Source organism: Embiotoca jacksoni, unplaced genomic scaffold, assembly GCF_022577435.1.
Source record: "Embiotoca jacksoni isolate LCO1_2020_lvr unplaced genomic scaffold, fEmbJac1.0.p SCAF_24, whole genome shotgun sequence".
Lineage (NCBI taxonomy): Eukaryota > Metazoa > Chordata > Actinopteri > Embiotocidae > Embiotoca > Embiotoca jacksoni.
In genome coordinates, this window is record NW_027185375.1 from 1,017,999 (window position 1) to 1,033,511 (window position 15,513).

General features: G+C 36.9%; 1 pseudogene; it reads right to left on the reverse strand.

Annotated features, from left to right (window-relative positions):
• Nucleotides 1-759: 759 nt before the first annotated feature.
• Nucleotides 760-3,400, reverse strand: LOC138203800 (sterile alpha motif domain-containing protein 9-like; annotated as a pseudogene).
• Nucleotides 3,401-15,513: the final 12,113 nt, after the last annotated feature.

Sequence of the window (15,513 nt, forward strand, 5' to 3'; positions counted from 1 at the left end):
AGGGTTCCTCGGAAATTTAGCTTTCAAATTCTGTAACCCGGTAAAATATCTAACCGCTTGGGTCCGCTGTTGCATAAATGTTGGAAGTTGTTGCTTTCAATAAGTCTTGTGTGTGAGTCCTCAAATATCACTCTACCTTCAATTATGCCTTCTTTTTTTTATTATTAAGAGGGATGAGGCAAAACGCTGTCACAAATATTGCTTAGGGGCTTTTTATTTCTGTTTATTTAGTTCTTCAGTACGATTTTGACATATTTGTGTTTCCATACGCATGCTGCTTTATACTTGTAGTCTAGTATATTTCCCCGAAAAATATTGTACTTTTTTACTGCACTAATTTGACAACTGTTCAAATGATCTCATTTGACCCCAAAAATATTTGCGAAAACCCCAAATGTTTCCAGATTTGTTGTTTCATTGTTTGTCAGGACCCCTCAGATTTATTTTGTGACCCCTGTGTTGGGAACCACTGCGCTAAACTATGTAACAGTTTACAGTATAAAGTAAAACTAAATTCCTCTACTGCAAGAGAAATTTTATGTACAGTATTTTTACACTGCTGTATTGCTTGGGTAAAGGATCCAAGTTCGTCAATTTTTACGTTACAGCAGCATATCCAGGGCAAAGCAATACAAAAAAATACAAAAAAACATGAAGGAAACTAAAGGCTTCAAAGCTGTAGTTAAGATCTTCAAGAAGAAATGCAAAGCAAAAATACCATTGGAAGCTTATATTTTTATTGCCAAAACAACTGCATCCATTTTTTTAAATACATTGTCAGAAGTAAATTCTTTGAAAACAGGGTTTTATGTTGGAATACACCAACATAAAAACCTCAAATAAAATGAATATAAGCAGCAACTCCTAAAATATCATATCTGCAAAATCCCATCCAGCCCAATACAACAATTTAACTTTCTTTATATAAAAGTAGGCCACAAAACAAAACTTTAAAAAAAAAAAGTCTTTTTTTTTTTTTTTTATCTGAATCATAACAGATTTAGACTGCGTGATTTTTCAGCTCTTATCAAACCAAATGTCACTTTTGGCATTTTCAAACTGATAATTCTTCAATATTTACATTTTGCTACCGAAGTATGATTCAAATATGACGCTAAAGACTCATGGTTAAGATAATGTTGTTTTGAGTCATGGTTAATAAAAATATAAAGATCGAAACCTGAATTTAAAAGAGCATATTTTATACACCCAACCACCTTTTAATTATTTAAACAAAGATAATTTACTGCTTCAAACTTACATTTAAATGTATAAATATATTATACACATTACATATATTATTATACATTATACATTAAACAAAACATGTTTTTTATTTTTTTGCAAACTTTGCTTGTATTTTTTCATGAATCCATGTGTTCCAATCATTTTTTTAAACATTAACAGTGTGGTCTATCCTGTTGTCAAGCTAGTGGTTGTTGCGTCTTTATTACGGCCATTGATAATCATCATCGTCATCATTGTCCACCTAGAAGACTACAGGACCCTGAATGGTGAAGCCGAGGTAGTAAAGTCTCAGGGCTGATCCATCTGGTTTAGCTTTTGTTATTGCTTTAGTTTTCTTCCCTCCTACATAGATAAACACTTCCCGTGGATTTGTCAAAGGCTCTACCCAGACTGGGAGAAGGATTTCTTGGACTTGTGGGATTTGCCACACTTCCCCACTGCACCACATATCACTGATGCGCTGCATTTTCATCTCAGTTCTTCTATCTCGTTTAGCAGCGAGCTCCGTGTCCACCTGTTCTTCCACGATTGCATCCAACCTTGATTTGTGAATCCACTTGCTCAGTCCGGAGCCTTTTCCCAGAAAAAACAGTGGCAACAGGTAACGGCCTCGGAGGTACTTGGCATACCCGACTCTCTCAAATGCATCCGCCATGAATGTGACGTACCGTTGCAGGTCGATGTTAATCACCAGGCCAGGCTCTTGCGTCGCCCGTTCCTCCGGGCAGAACAACATGAGAACCAAAAGGTAAAACTCAGGGCTTCTGCGCCCGACCTCCGTGTCCAATAATTGGAAGATTATTGCTCGGAGCTCGTGCACCAGGGTGGGCTGAGGAGAGTTGGGCATCTTGTTGCTCAAGATGATGTTGGAGAGGATGTACCTCTCTGCTACTTTGACGTCGTCAGCGTTTTTCTCCTGGCTAGTTCTCAAAGTGTCTCGGATTGACTGTAGAGCGTCCGCTGTTATCTCGGCTTCCTCAAATCCTGCACGTCTTCCCTTTGAAATGAAACGGCCCTGATTCAGACGATCAAGAAGGCCCGGAAAGCTGGTGGACTCAGCTGCTGTTTGCCCTGTGTAGTGTTTATAACACTCTGCAACATCCTTCCAGAAGAATGTTGGCTCTAAGGAGGTCATGTCCAGCCTGGAGTAGGTCAGATACCATTCAAAAAACTCAAACTTGGCTTCAACTTCTTTCAAGTTTATTTGAACACTAGCGTTGCCCAGTTTCTCGAAGACTATATTTGCCACTTGAATGAAACCAAAAAGACCTCTGTTGTTGAAGTTATCTGAAATGCTTACAGTGTCAGCTATGTCATGCCTTTCTGGGCCCTCTTCTTGCTCAGCTTTCTTCTCCACATCTTTAAAAGCTCGCAAGGCCTCTGTCGCACAATGGAAAATATTCTGCACTTGACAGGCTCTCACACGTCTCTTATAAACCTGTCCAAGAGTGTCAGCCACGTACGAGTTCTTTGGAGCTCTTTTAATGGCTCTCTTTGCCCAAATTTCTGCTTTGTCACTGCAATTTTTGTATTTGTTGAGATATAGACGAGAGATGGTTTGAGGAAAACTGGGGTTCTGTTTGAATTTATCTGAAGCCGTTTCCAACACAGAGACTGCATGGACCAATGTCTCTTCTTCAAAAATATGGGTGATCAACCTCGAGAACTCCTCTTTACCCTTTTCCCCCATTTCTCTCTTTGTGAGCAAATCTTTGATGTGTTGGACGATGTCTGGTTGCGGCTGATCTCCGCAAAGAAAGGACATCAAAAGGTTCGCTGTATTGCTTCGGGTAACTCCGGAGTCAGCGAGTCGCTCCACAACTTTCTGTGCAATCACTGGGTCAATACGCACATTTTCAGATGTGTCAATTAATTCAGTAAATGGCACCATTCTTTGACTGAAGGGGGGGCCTCCGTGGATGGGATCAGGTGGTCCGAGGATGTGCTGACACTCCTGCATCGAGAGGGACGAATCGGGAACGTATGCGTTCAGCAGCGCTAATACCGAGAACAGTTGCGTGTTGGTGGAATTTGGGTTTTGCTGCACGTACTGTGAAAGGTGCCGGTTCCACAAGTCATCAAAATTAATCTGTTTATTAGCAACCACATCAATGACATCAGTGGTCCCAGATTCTGTTGAGTTACGCTCCATAGTGGCTTTGACTTTTGACTGTTTTCTTCGTTTTAATCCAGCAGTATTCAAATACCTGCAGACGTGAGGATGAGGGATGAATGTTAATGATTTAGGTTTAAGATATACAAGAACAATATTGTTATTATTATTCTATGTTATGCAGTCTTTAATGGGAACTATTTTCCTCTTTTAAATGTTCAATTTGTCCTTTTCTTTTCTCCATGGAGAAACAAAAAATTCCAAACCCTCACCCAACCAAAAACAACAAACACAAAAGAAAGGAGAAAAGAAAATGAAGAATAGATTATTTATGCCACTGTCAAAAAGAAACCAATTCATTCATTTGGGTCACAAGTGTTCGCAGGAAGAGAGGACCTCCTCGCACGGCAGAGGAAGCAGGAGGTTTAAGCTTCAGACTTTAGTTACCAAATCAGAGGCTTACAACCATGTAAACAATAAAATACATGGAGAGGCGAGGTGAAAGTAAAAACAAAGGCATTGAGCTGAAGCAAGAGGACAGAAATACGAGAACCGAAAACAACGAGTTGAGAAAGAAGAGAGGAGAACAGGGAACAGAGGAAGCCGCTGGTAAAGTGGAAACAGGTGAGAAAGATCAAGGTGAAGAAAACACACGAGCAGGAACAACAAGACAGGAGAGAACTTCAAAATAAAACAAAACCTTTAGCAGGCAGATTTCCTGACGACACAACACATCAACAGACACATTACTAACAACAAGCATTTACAAATATATGTATATATTCCCAAAAAATAAAACATTGCATCCACAAACAGAAACATTTCCTGGGATAATTTAGCATTTTGATATCATAAAGATATTTTTGGAATGGGGTTTGAACAGTCCAATCAAACAGGTAAAAAAAAGAAAGAAGAAAAGACCATATTTTTACTTACTGATATCTTTTAGTTAAAAAAAAAAAACAACTTTCGAAAGTTGAAAGTCGAAAGTCGAAAGTTTCGAAAAGCAGCAAATGTTCTGAAAATCTTGTTACCTGTTTGACTTCCAGCAGGTGTGTGGATGATTGTGGAGACTGAGATTGTCATTTATAAACGATTTGAGCCACGCCTTTTGCATACTAAGTCTTCTGGAATCTTTGATATTGAGTATGTCTTAGTGTGGTGACGTTGGTAAACCAAAATACCAATGACAACAATAGTTTTGCTGTGTGTGTGGGTGAACACAACTTAAATAGCTCATACTTGAAAGACGAGATGCCACTGAGCAGTTTTGTTTCTGCATAAATGACAAGCAGCCTATAAATCCTGCTTTCCTGTAAATGATCACTTTACAAGCCTGATATATTTAATGTGTTTAACATTTCAATTAAAATAATGCAGCATCACTATTAAGCTGCTAAGTTTATTAAGACATATTCTATATCCAAAACACATCGTTCCTCATTAATATACGTTATACATAACAAACAGTGAAACTGTATTATGTTACAAAAGGCTTTCTAATAAGATCTTTGCTTCAAGAATACAGTGCATAATCATTCTAAATCTAAAGAAGGATAATACAGGCAACAACATGTCTTATTTGAATCAATCAATCAGACTTTATTTGTATAGTACTTTTCATCGAAGTACAGTTTACACAAAGAGCTTTAAAAACAATAAAAACAATACCCCCACCACCAGCCACACACACACACACACACACACACACACACACACACATACACACACACACACACGTTCTTTCCATTCACTGCAAAACTATAAATGACTACTTTATGTGGATAAAAGAATCAATTAAACTTGAACAGAGGAACTCAGATATGCTATTAAACACAAATATCTGCAATGAAGAAACATCATGGCAGGATTACAGTTAAATAAAACACTAAATTAGAGAATAAGCATTTGCCAACAAGTAAAACCAGCTAAAATGTATAAGTAGACAAAAGTAAAAGTTAAATGAAATAATAAAATAGATATACCAAGAAGTAAAACCAGCTAATTGTTTACATAAGTAGACAATTTAATAAATGAATAAAATAAATGATATTCAAAGTTAACTAAATACTAAAGTATATATACCAAGTAAAACCAACTAAAATGCATGAATATTTAGACAATTATTATATTTAAGATTATATGAATAGAATTCAATTTCAAATTTCATAAAAAACTAAATTAGATATACTAAGAAGTAAAACCAAATAAATTGTATGAATAAGTTGACAACTGAGCAAATACATTAAATCAATAGAATTCAATGAAGGCAAAATTAAGGTAGATCTTAAATTTGCTTTTAAAAAATATCAACGTTTTCTGCAGCCCTGAGGTCTTCAGGAAGGCTGAAGAGACGTGAATCATCGTAACGAAAAGATTCCAGTGGGGTTTTGTTTTGACCCCAGGTGTAATTAAAAGGCCACTAACAGAAGACCTGAGGGCTCGACAAAGTTCATACAATACAATCAAATCTCATAAATAAGATGTACCAAGACCATTAAGAGCTTTAAAAGCCAATAAAACAATCTGAAAATCAATTCTGAAGCGGACAGGTAGCCAGAGCAAAGACTTTGGAATTAGAGTAATATGTAATCTCTTTTTGGACTTAGTCAAAACATGTTTCATTCACATACAGACAGACAATATTTTTACATAATCATTGGGTGAAATGATAATGTGCTGGCAATGGATTTTTGCTTCGGTGGCACTGAAGTGCAAAATACATAAACAACAACAAAACACAAAAGCAAATAACTTTTCTCATGATGATGAGAATTATTACTCAACTCTGCAGTTCAGCCCAGTTCTATGGAGCGATTTAACATCTTTCAGCTCATTATTTTGGTTTTACAACTCTACTGTTAACTTTTCACCGTTACTGTTTACATTCACGCTCGCTGCTCCCATAAAATGTAGCTGCAGAACGCAGGAGCAAAAAAAAAAAAAAACAGCAAATCAACCAGCGAGAGTTGCAAGCTGGTGAGCATAGTGGAGCATTTAGCATATACTCCACAAAACAAAGTTTCTTATGACATGTACGCAGGATTTTATTTGTCGTCATTGAACAGCTGCTTCTTCACAACCTTACCAAGCAGGAGTCTTCAATGACCTTTCTATTCAGGGACCTGGATTCACAATTCTAAAAATGAATAAAATCCTTCATTAAATAAGTTCATGAAGCAGAACCTGTTTCACTTTCAAACTATGAATTTGTTTTAAAGGAAAATAAAAGTGTTTTCAAAGGTGGAGGTGATTTGTTGTTCCAGTGCACAAAACCCCCCAAAAATTTACAAACCTGTTTTTTTGGTTCCATCGTCCTTGTCTTGTTTGCGACGGAAGATTGTTTCATTTTTAACAGCTCGCCAGCTGATTTTGACACCTGACAAACCCTGTTTTTCAAACTGGGTTTGAACCTGAAAACACATATGAAAATGTAAAGACGCATTTTACTGTGAGTGTCTGTGTTTGTCTTTGTTTTACTCTCACCTGCTGCAGGAGTGATTCACTCACTGTGGGAAGATTCAGATTTACGGCGGAGCTCATTTCCAGTTTCACCACAAATCTCTTGGTCCCCTGTGCTAAAGCCCCAAAACAGAGATTCATTTAAATAGTTAATTTTAATACATACATATAACATAAATATGTTTTTGTTAAATATTTAGGGGAAATATACTAACGTATCCTTTTTTCCATGTGGGAAACTTTAAAAATCTTGCCTCATGGTAGATTTTTCTACCGTGTCTATCTCGGGACTTATTATTTGCAATTTATAACATCTTATAAAACATTGTACCATTTAATCAGTAAAGGTACAACAATTTCTAAGTTGAACATTGAGCACCTTCGACAACATAGCACCTCCAGAATGGCAGATAAACCCATAATGCACTTTGAGTATTGTAAGTTTTATGACATCTGTCAAAAAACAGTTTTGCTAAACGAAGCTAACTGACTGTTAACAATTAGTCTGCAATGAGTCAAACTAGTCTATATATTTACTGCATGAATTTAATCTTGGTGTCAATTTTCCCATCTAACTCCTGACAAGAAAGCACAAACTGTCCTTCCCAACAATGTAAACGTGTATAAATCACATAAGCACTCATGAAATACTGAAATGAATAAACATGTATTATTCTTCAATCGTTTACTCCGACAGCATTTATGCAGAGCTTTCTGACATTTAACACAATACCTTATGACAATCCCACATTAAATGTGTGATCTAATGGAACCAGAAAACAGAACCAGAATTGAGAAATACTGAAGGCTATATTGCATTGACACTTTGTTAAACAGCATACATATTTGTGAAAATCTGTGATAAATTACTCACCGTTACAGACGAAAGCACTTTTTCTAGAACAATCATTATCACCCCATTGGTATCCATAGGATCCTCTCATCGAAACACAGTTCCGATTTCCTCCAACATTAATAGGGGCAGTTAGGTACCAGTTTCTAAAAGAGCGAGTACTTCCGTCAGACCACTTCCAGGCGTCTCTGAACAGCCCGATCCAGACATCGTTGCCGTTTGCAGCCACCTTAATCTCTATATTTTGGTCATCACTGTTTACAGTGGCCAGGTCAGAATAAAACAATCTGCAGTTTATCCTGGCTGTTCGATAAGACTGCAAAATGTTATACAAGTAATATTGTTTTATCCCGTAGCTGTCATCTGCAAAAAAAACAAAACAAAAAAAAAGATTTTCTTTTTCTTTTTTTTATTTATAAAATCGATACATCATTCTGTCGGAGGAACTTCTTTGTCTTTTTTTTTTTCTCATGATGTGCCTAAAAAAATTTTGGGATTGTTCAGGTTCCCAGAGAATAAATTTCTAAGCTGTTGTTATCAACTTAAATACAATAAATATCATTAATTAATTTGCAATATGTAATGTAATGATGTGTAGTTATGTTTACTGAGCTGAATAATGTATTGTAATTTCATATCCTGAGCAAATTTAGGCTGCTCATTGAATTAATATATGTTTACGCCATTGGACACTTTTCTATGTGTGTGTATGTTTTTAGTTTTGCTTTTGTACTGTCGTGTCTTAAGAACATTGCAGCCTCTGAGGGTCACTAGCTGGATTTTAGTCTTTTAAAGTATGTTCGCTGCGACAAAACATTTTGTCATGAAAAGTCAATCATTACAAAAACATGTGGATTCACAGATTTGTGTATTAATGTTAGAAAAGTTAGAAACAAAACACCATTATTCACTGCTGTAACTCACAGTAAAAGCACACAGCAGGCTTGAGGGTGCTGCAGTCTTCGAGGTTCCAGGTTCCATCTCCTCCCATCCACACACAGTCACCATCATCATTGCTTGGTCTCCACTCCAATTCTGCAATGCCCTCAGACCACCCCCACTGCTTTGTCTCTGATCTTGACAGGCCAATCCAGACTATCTTTTCAGTTGTGCCGATGATCTTCTTCAGCTTTTCGTGCTCCTCCATGCTGTCGACGTTGGCCAGGTCTTTGTGGCTGGCTCTACAGAATTCTTGAGCATCACTCCAATTCATAGGAGTTGAAACAAACAGGTACTGTCGATTCACTGTGGTCAAAATTTAAAAAAATAAGATTCTTAGGTAGCTAAAAACCCTACAAACCACTGCAAAATGCTGTATCAGATTTGCCCATCCAATACTGGCCTCCATCCCAGTATCACACCAGAGTAAGTAAAAACACCTGTCAGTCCGCTAGAGGGCATCATGTCAAGGTTATGATTGGCCTTGCCATGAAAGAATATGTGCATCACATGACACGGGTCACGTGACAAATGTCATGTGGCCTTCGACCACACCTACCAGCATGGGAAGCTGGTGAAACACCCACTAGTCCACTAGAGGACAGCATGTCAGTGTAGGGAGGCAGGTTGGGGGTAGTTGCATCTTTTATATGCAGTCTATGAGTTGGATGGATATAAAAGCCAACTTCAAACCCAACCACGTGAGTTGGTTTTTCTTAACCAAACCACATGGTTTTTCACCTGGACAAGACAAAATTATGACATTGTCATGCTGTCCTGTGGTGGACTGATGGGTGTATTGCATGCTTTAGCACAAGGTGGCCATTAAGTGTAAAGTGCCTTGAAATTACAACAACTCAATTGTTTTTTGCTTTTTTAAAGAATTATAAGCATAAATGTAATGACGCACAAAAAACTGGAACCCAGTGCTGTAGTGAATGCTTGCTTACCTGTGGGACGAATCTCGTTAGTCCTGGTGGTAGCCATCAAAATCATCAGGAAAATTCCTGCAAACCAAACAGCGGGTGGGTTGGGCAGTATTTAATAATATATTAACTCATTTCATTTTTGATCAGAAAGTTCTTTGCTCAATTTTAATTTGTGTTCAAATCCTTATCGTTAAACATTTGGTAGCCATCAAAAACTATATTTGGATTAAATTTCACATGCTGTACATGACTTTGGTGTCCTCAGAAGTATAGATTGAGTTTACAGAAGATATCTGTATGTAATGACAGAACTTTCCACCTTTGCTGTTGAACATCTGTGTTTTGCAAGCTAATCTCACACACCCTGAGTTTCCATACAGTCATTTGATTACGTTAAACCTCACTGCAAACCAAATCTCCAACATTTGAATGGGTAAAACTTCACCTCACAAATAAAGTTTATTATTGTTTTTAGTTTATTCAGTAACCTGATTCATAATTTTTTTCAAAAAATACTAAACTGATAATGCCTACAGTAATCCAGTATGATATTGATGGTGTGCTATTTTATATCTAACGATGTTGTGAAGCTTGATCTTCATAATTCAGAAGATTTTTTTTAAATGGTTAAAACTAAAAAAAAACTAAACTAAAAAACTAAAACTGAAGCATGTTGAAGACCAAAGTATTATCTTATATTGATAAGATAATACTCAAGACATCCATTCACAAAAAGAGATTTTCTTGACACTTTTAAGATTTACCTGAACAAATAAGCCCTTTGTGATCCATAGCTGCAAAAGTATAGAAGAAAGAGTTGATGTTCAGCCAGGCATTCTTTCTTTATCGCACAATAAGAAATAAATCAGAAGAAATTCCTAATTTATAAGTACAGTCTAAATATTTAAAACCTAAAAACAAGACACAATACATTTTTCAGTATTGATATTCTGTCCACCTGCACAGTAACGAGCAGCAAAAATTAAGAAAATTTAAATATTTATAATAATTGTTGATAATCAAAGTTATAAAAGTACCTGATGCGCTGCACTGCATCTGCTGTGGTCTGACTCTGGAGTCCTGAACCTTCAATCGATGTCAGGGTGTACTTATTCAACACGTATGCAAACACATGCGGTGAGTTTGGTTTGTATTCACCGCATATTTGGCTACATGTGGTTGTACGAGCAAAAAGATTTCAGGATGAAGAGTTTCAGGCAAGTCTCTGAATCACCACAGAGATCATGAAAATGATTTTAGACCGGATGTCATTCATTTGTTTCAGTTGTTTGTTGGGTCAAAACATAAAGGTATAAAGCCACTAATGTCACGTACAACTAATAACATCACCCTTTTTAATGACTTTATAGCATCAAATCATGCTACTCACATAAAGTCACAATTCAAATTTAACTTGAATATTGATAAATATATTAAATTAATTACCAATAGCAGCGTCATAAAAGTCAACAAGGTTTTTTAGGGACTCTAAAAATCATGGAAAATTTCATATTTTGGACCTCAATTCAAGTAACTAATAAGTTATCTCACATTCATCAGGAAAAACTGTAAATACATAAATGTTGCCAACAACATGTAAATATTTACAAATGTAAATAATGTGTATGTAACATCATATTTTCAAAGTATAGACTCGATAAAATCGAGGAGGTCAGGCAGTTCATTTATTTACTTAAGAAGGCCGGTGAGTTAAAAGAAGATACATTCATCAGCTCCTATGAAGCAAGATAGAATGAATAAGTCCACATCAATACACTGAAGCTATACGGTCTTCAAATGATCAATCAGACTTCTTCTACATTACATTTCAATCCACTTTAGCTCCAACATCTGGAGTGAAACCATATGGGCTCCTGTGCTTAACAATCAGCCTCCTGTAAAGAGAAAAAAAAAGGGATTTTAGAAAAACAATTTAGAGCCAGAAATTAACTTTTATTTTGAAAGCTCGTTGGATTCCTTGTCGTGGTCGATGTTTATTTTAGGCTTTTTTTTTTCTAACTTAAGGTTAGTTTTCCAACTAACTAATGGATATTTGCCTGACGAACAGCACTGGGTCCATCTAAACTGTTTATCCGCTCGAAGAAGCTCATTTTATACAAATCATGATATATTTGTTACTTAGGAACGAACTTAAGGGTTCCGGATTGTGATCCAAAATCCAAAATGACAAATGTGTGCAAGAAATAGTTCGGTACACGAGGCCCCGTGAAACTACAAATCGGCCTTTTTACACTTTGTCTTCTGTATGAATTATAATGTGTTCACGTGTGAGCTCTAGAGGTGCTCGTAGTGTGATCTCGTGACCTTTGGGGAGAGCATTTTCCACTTTGTGTACGATTTAGGGGGCTACACTCACCCCTCTTCTCAGCGACCTCCGACTGTTCATCACGTCTGAAGACGAGTCCACCTCTGTCACCGCGCCAGCGGAGATGGAAATCAGTCACGCTCTGATGTCGCAGGTCTGTCTCCAACTGGAGGCAAACACCAGTGTTAGAAACAAAAATGGGTTCTTCAATCAGTCTATAAATATGTACATGACAGAGAATCTTCACAGACATACAGGAATTTCATGATTCATTTCAATGTAAATGTTATGCCTGAAAAGTGTAATTTTCTGTTTTTCAAAAGCAGATGCATATTAAGTATTATTGTATCAGTTATTTTTGTACCTTCTTCAGGAGTGCATCGCCAGAGTGCAGCTTCATCCTTATGACAATCCTCTTCACTTTGAGATCTGTCGAATCAAAACGCATATGAAGCTGGTTTAGTGCCTTAATAATGCCATCATTTTCAAAGATTTTCAGCTTAACAATAAAAAGCAAGATTCAACTCTTTTCCAGTACCGTTGTTTTCGGGAAATGAATGAAAGTGATCAATAGTGAGGAATTTAAGATTTAGGAACTCACCTCCCTGACAGACAAACGTGGCCCTCTGGTTACAATCAGCTTCAACCCAGCGTCTGTGCCGTGCGCCTGCAACTGAAGCGCAGTTTCCTGAATAATCTGTACCTCTCAGCCAATACCTGAAGGAGGTTTCTCTTCCATTGGACCACATCCAGTTGTCTTTGAACAGACCGATCCACACTTGGTTGTCGGCTAAACCGGTGACCTCTGAATCGGTACGTATGTAGGCCATGTCAGTGTGCTTTTGTCTGCACAGCTCTTGACTGCTCACCCAGGTTTGTTTCTCCAAGAAATACACATACCTTTCGTAGCCGTCCTGCCGACCTAAAGAGACGTACAGGGAGACGGCAGCAGAAGTGAATTTCACATCCGTCTTCTGAAAGGCAAGTCAGCCTCGGGCAAGACAATGAGTAAATGAAATCGAAGGAATGAATGTAAACTTCTGCCGAGATCATGCAGGTCTTTGAAGCAAAGAGATTTCAAGAAAATGTCCGTTTTCAAACAATAATAAGCTGAAAGTGTTTGCTGTTTGTGTAAATGGCCTATTGCGGTGGTTTTCAGACCTTTTCCCTTGTGATACTATGAAATGAGTCAATATGTATTTGGGAAACCTCAAAATCGTGACGAGTTACCATAGTAACTCTGCAAGGCTGTTCTTGTAGCACAAAGATGCTTTTAAGTACTGTAAATAACCATGCTAACATTAAGAATGAAACCTTCCAATAAAATCAGCATGCTAACATTATAATGGCAATGTGAACGTATGCAGTACCATCTTGGTAGGCTACATCGTGTTAGCATGCTTATTAGCACTACATAAAACACAGCTGAGGCTGATTGGAATGGTTGGTCACAAACTGTTGGATAGTTCAATAAAAGAAAGGACATGAGGGGGGAGTATTTCTACAAATTTCGGGGCAAACTATCCCAAAATTGCAGATTCACAAAAAAAAAAAGAAGAAAAGACCAATGGTAAAGTTTGAGGATTCATCATAACATTTCCACTGTGTTCACTCACCAACAACTGGATGGTTGGGGAGTTAATTCAGTCGGGACCAAAGTGGTAAATCTGATCTGTGGAGCACTAGCATGGCTAAAAATATGTTAAGCACGTTTCTTCTTTTTGCCCCAACAATCCTAAAGTAAACCACCATCAACCACCATTGAGAAATGTGTTGCTCCATTCAGAGTTTTATTTTTTTATTTTTTTTTTAATCTCTCCTACAAAAACCCCCTCTGTGTGTCATTTACTCATGTTCATAGCACACAAATGTTCCAATGGTCCTCTGACATCACTTGGTTAAACATCTCATTTGGTTGCCCACCTGAGTGTTTGGGTTATTTGACAGCAGTTTTGTTTTGGCAGTCTTACCAGGCTTCTTCCTTAATTTTAAAGTAAGCTTAATTTTTTTTGTATAAATTTGAAATTGTTTAAGTTTTTAGAATTTGAGTTGTAAAATTACACTTTACATGAGAAAAAAACATTATTCAATTCTAGTCCTTCTTCAGCGTAATCATTCAAAGTTGATCTGCGGTTGGTCGCTTGCTCTTCTTCATATGATCTTTGGTCTGACCATCCAGTCAAACAGTAACTACTATGCTGATGATACCCACCTCTATCTGTCCTTCCCATTGAAGGGCCGGCTCAACAATTTCAGTTCAGAGCTATCAACCTAATCTTTTCAAGACTGGACTTCTGCTGATTCTGGCCAGTTCTTCACTTTTATTTCCAGTCTGTGTTTTGCATTATTTTAAACCAAGTCATTCTCCAAACATGACTTTGCTCTCTTTCTCAATCCTTCATTAGCTCTTTCTTAAAAAAATATATAGGCACTTGTTACATACAAGTCAAAGCTTTGTGGCCTCTTGTTTCAGGCTGGACGTGGTGATTTGAGGAACTATTTGAATTTCACTTTCAACAAAACCATCTATCTTTTGAATAAATGCAAAATAAATGTAAACATATGGACATTGAACATGAAATCTCAGAACATCGCAGTGACAAGATGACTAACTGGACAAGTGAGGTTTGCTTTTCAAATTTATTCATTTGTATGATTTTACATTCAATTTCTGCCAACAGTTCCCCCTACATCTTGAGAGTGAATAAGCGTATCTATGGAAATACTCCTATTTGCATATAATATGACACAGTCAAAAATATTTCTAAAAACTAGAAAATTAAACTGCGCCCTAAGAAAAGATTATTAAATTAAATTATTAAATCAGAGGCATACAACCAAGTAAGCAATAAAATACATGGAGAGGCGAGGTGAAAGCAAACACGAAGGCATTGACCTGAAACAAGAGGACAACAACAAGTTGAGAAAGAAGAAAGGAGAACAGGGAACAGAGGAAGCCGCTGGTAAAGTGGAAACAGGTGAGAAAGATCAAGGTGAAGGAAACACACACGCAGGAACTGGAACAACAAGACAGGAGAGACCTTCAAAATAAAACACAAACCTTTTAGCAGGCAGATTTCCTGACGACACAACACATGAACAGACACATTACTAACAACAAGCATTTACAAATCTATCTATTAAAACAAAAATTTCAACATTGCGTCCACAAACAGAGACATTTCCTGGGATAATTTTGCATTTTGATATCATATTGATATTTTTGGAATGGGGTTTGAACAGTCCAATCAAACATCATCAATCAAAAATGTATAGGCACTTGTTACGTACAGGTAATAGCCTTGTGGCCTCTTGTTCCAGGCTGGACGTGATGATTTGAGGCACTATTTGTATTTCACTTTCAACAAAAGCATCTATTTTTTGAATAAATGCAAAATAAAAGTGTGAACATATGGACATTAAACGTGAAATCTCACAACATCTCACGCAGTGACGATAAGACTAACTGGGCAAATGAGGTTTGCTTTTCAAATTTATTCATTTGTATGATATTAAATTCAATTTCTGCCAATAGTTCCCCATACATCTTGAGACTGAATAAGCGTATCTAAGGAAACGCTCTTATTTGTATGTAATATGACAAAGTAAAAAAATTAAAAAAAAAAAAATTAAAATCCGTTTT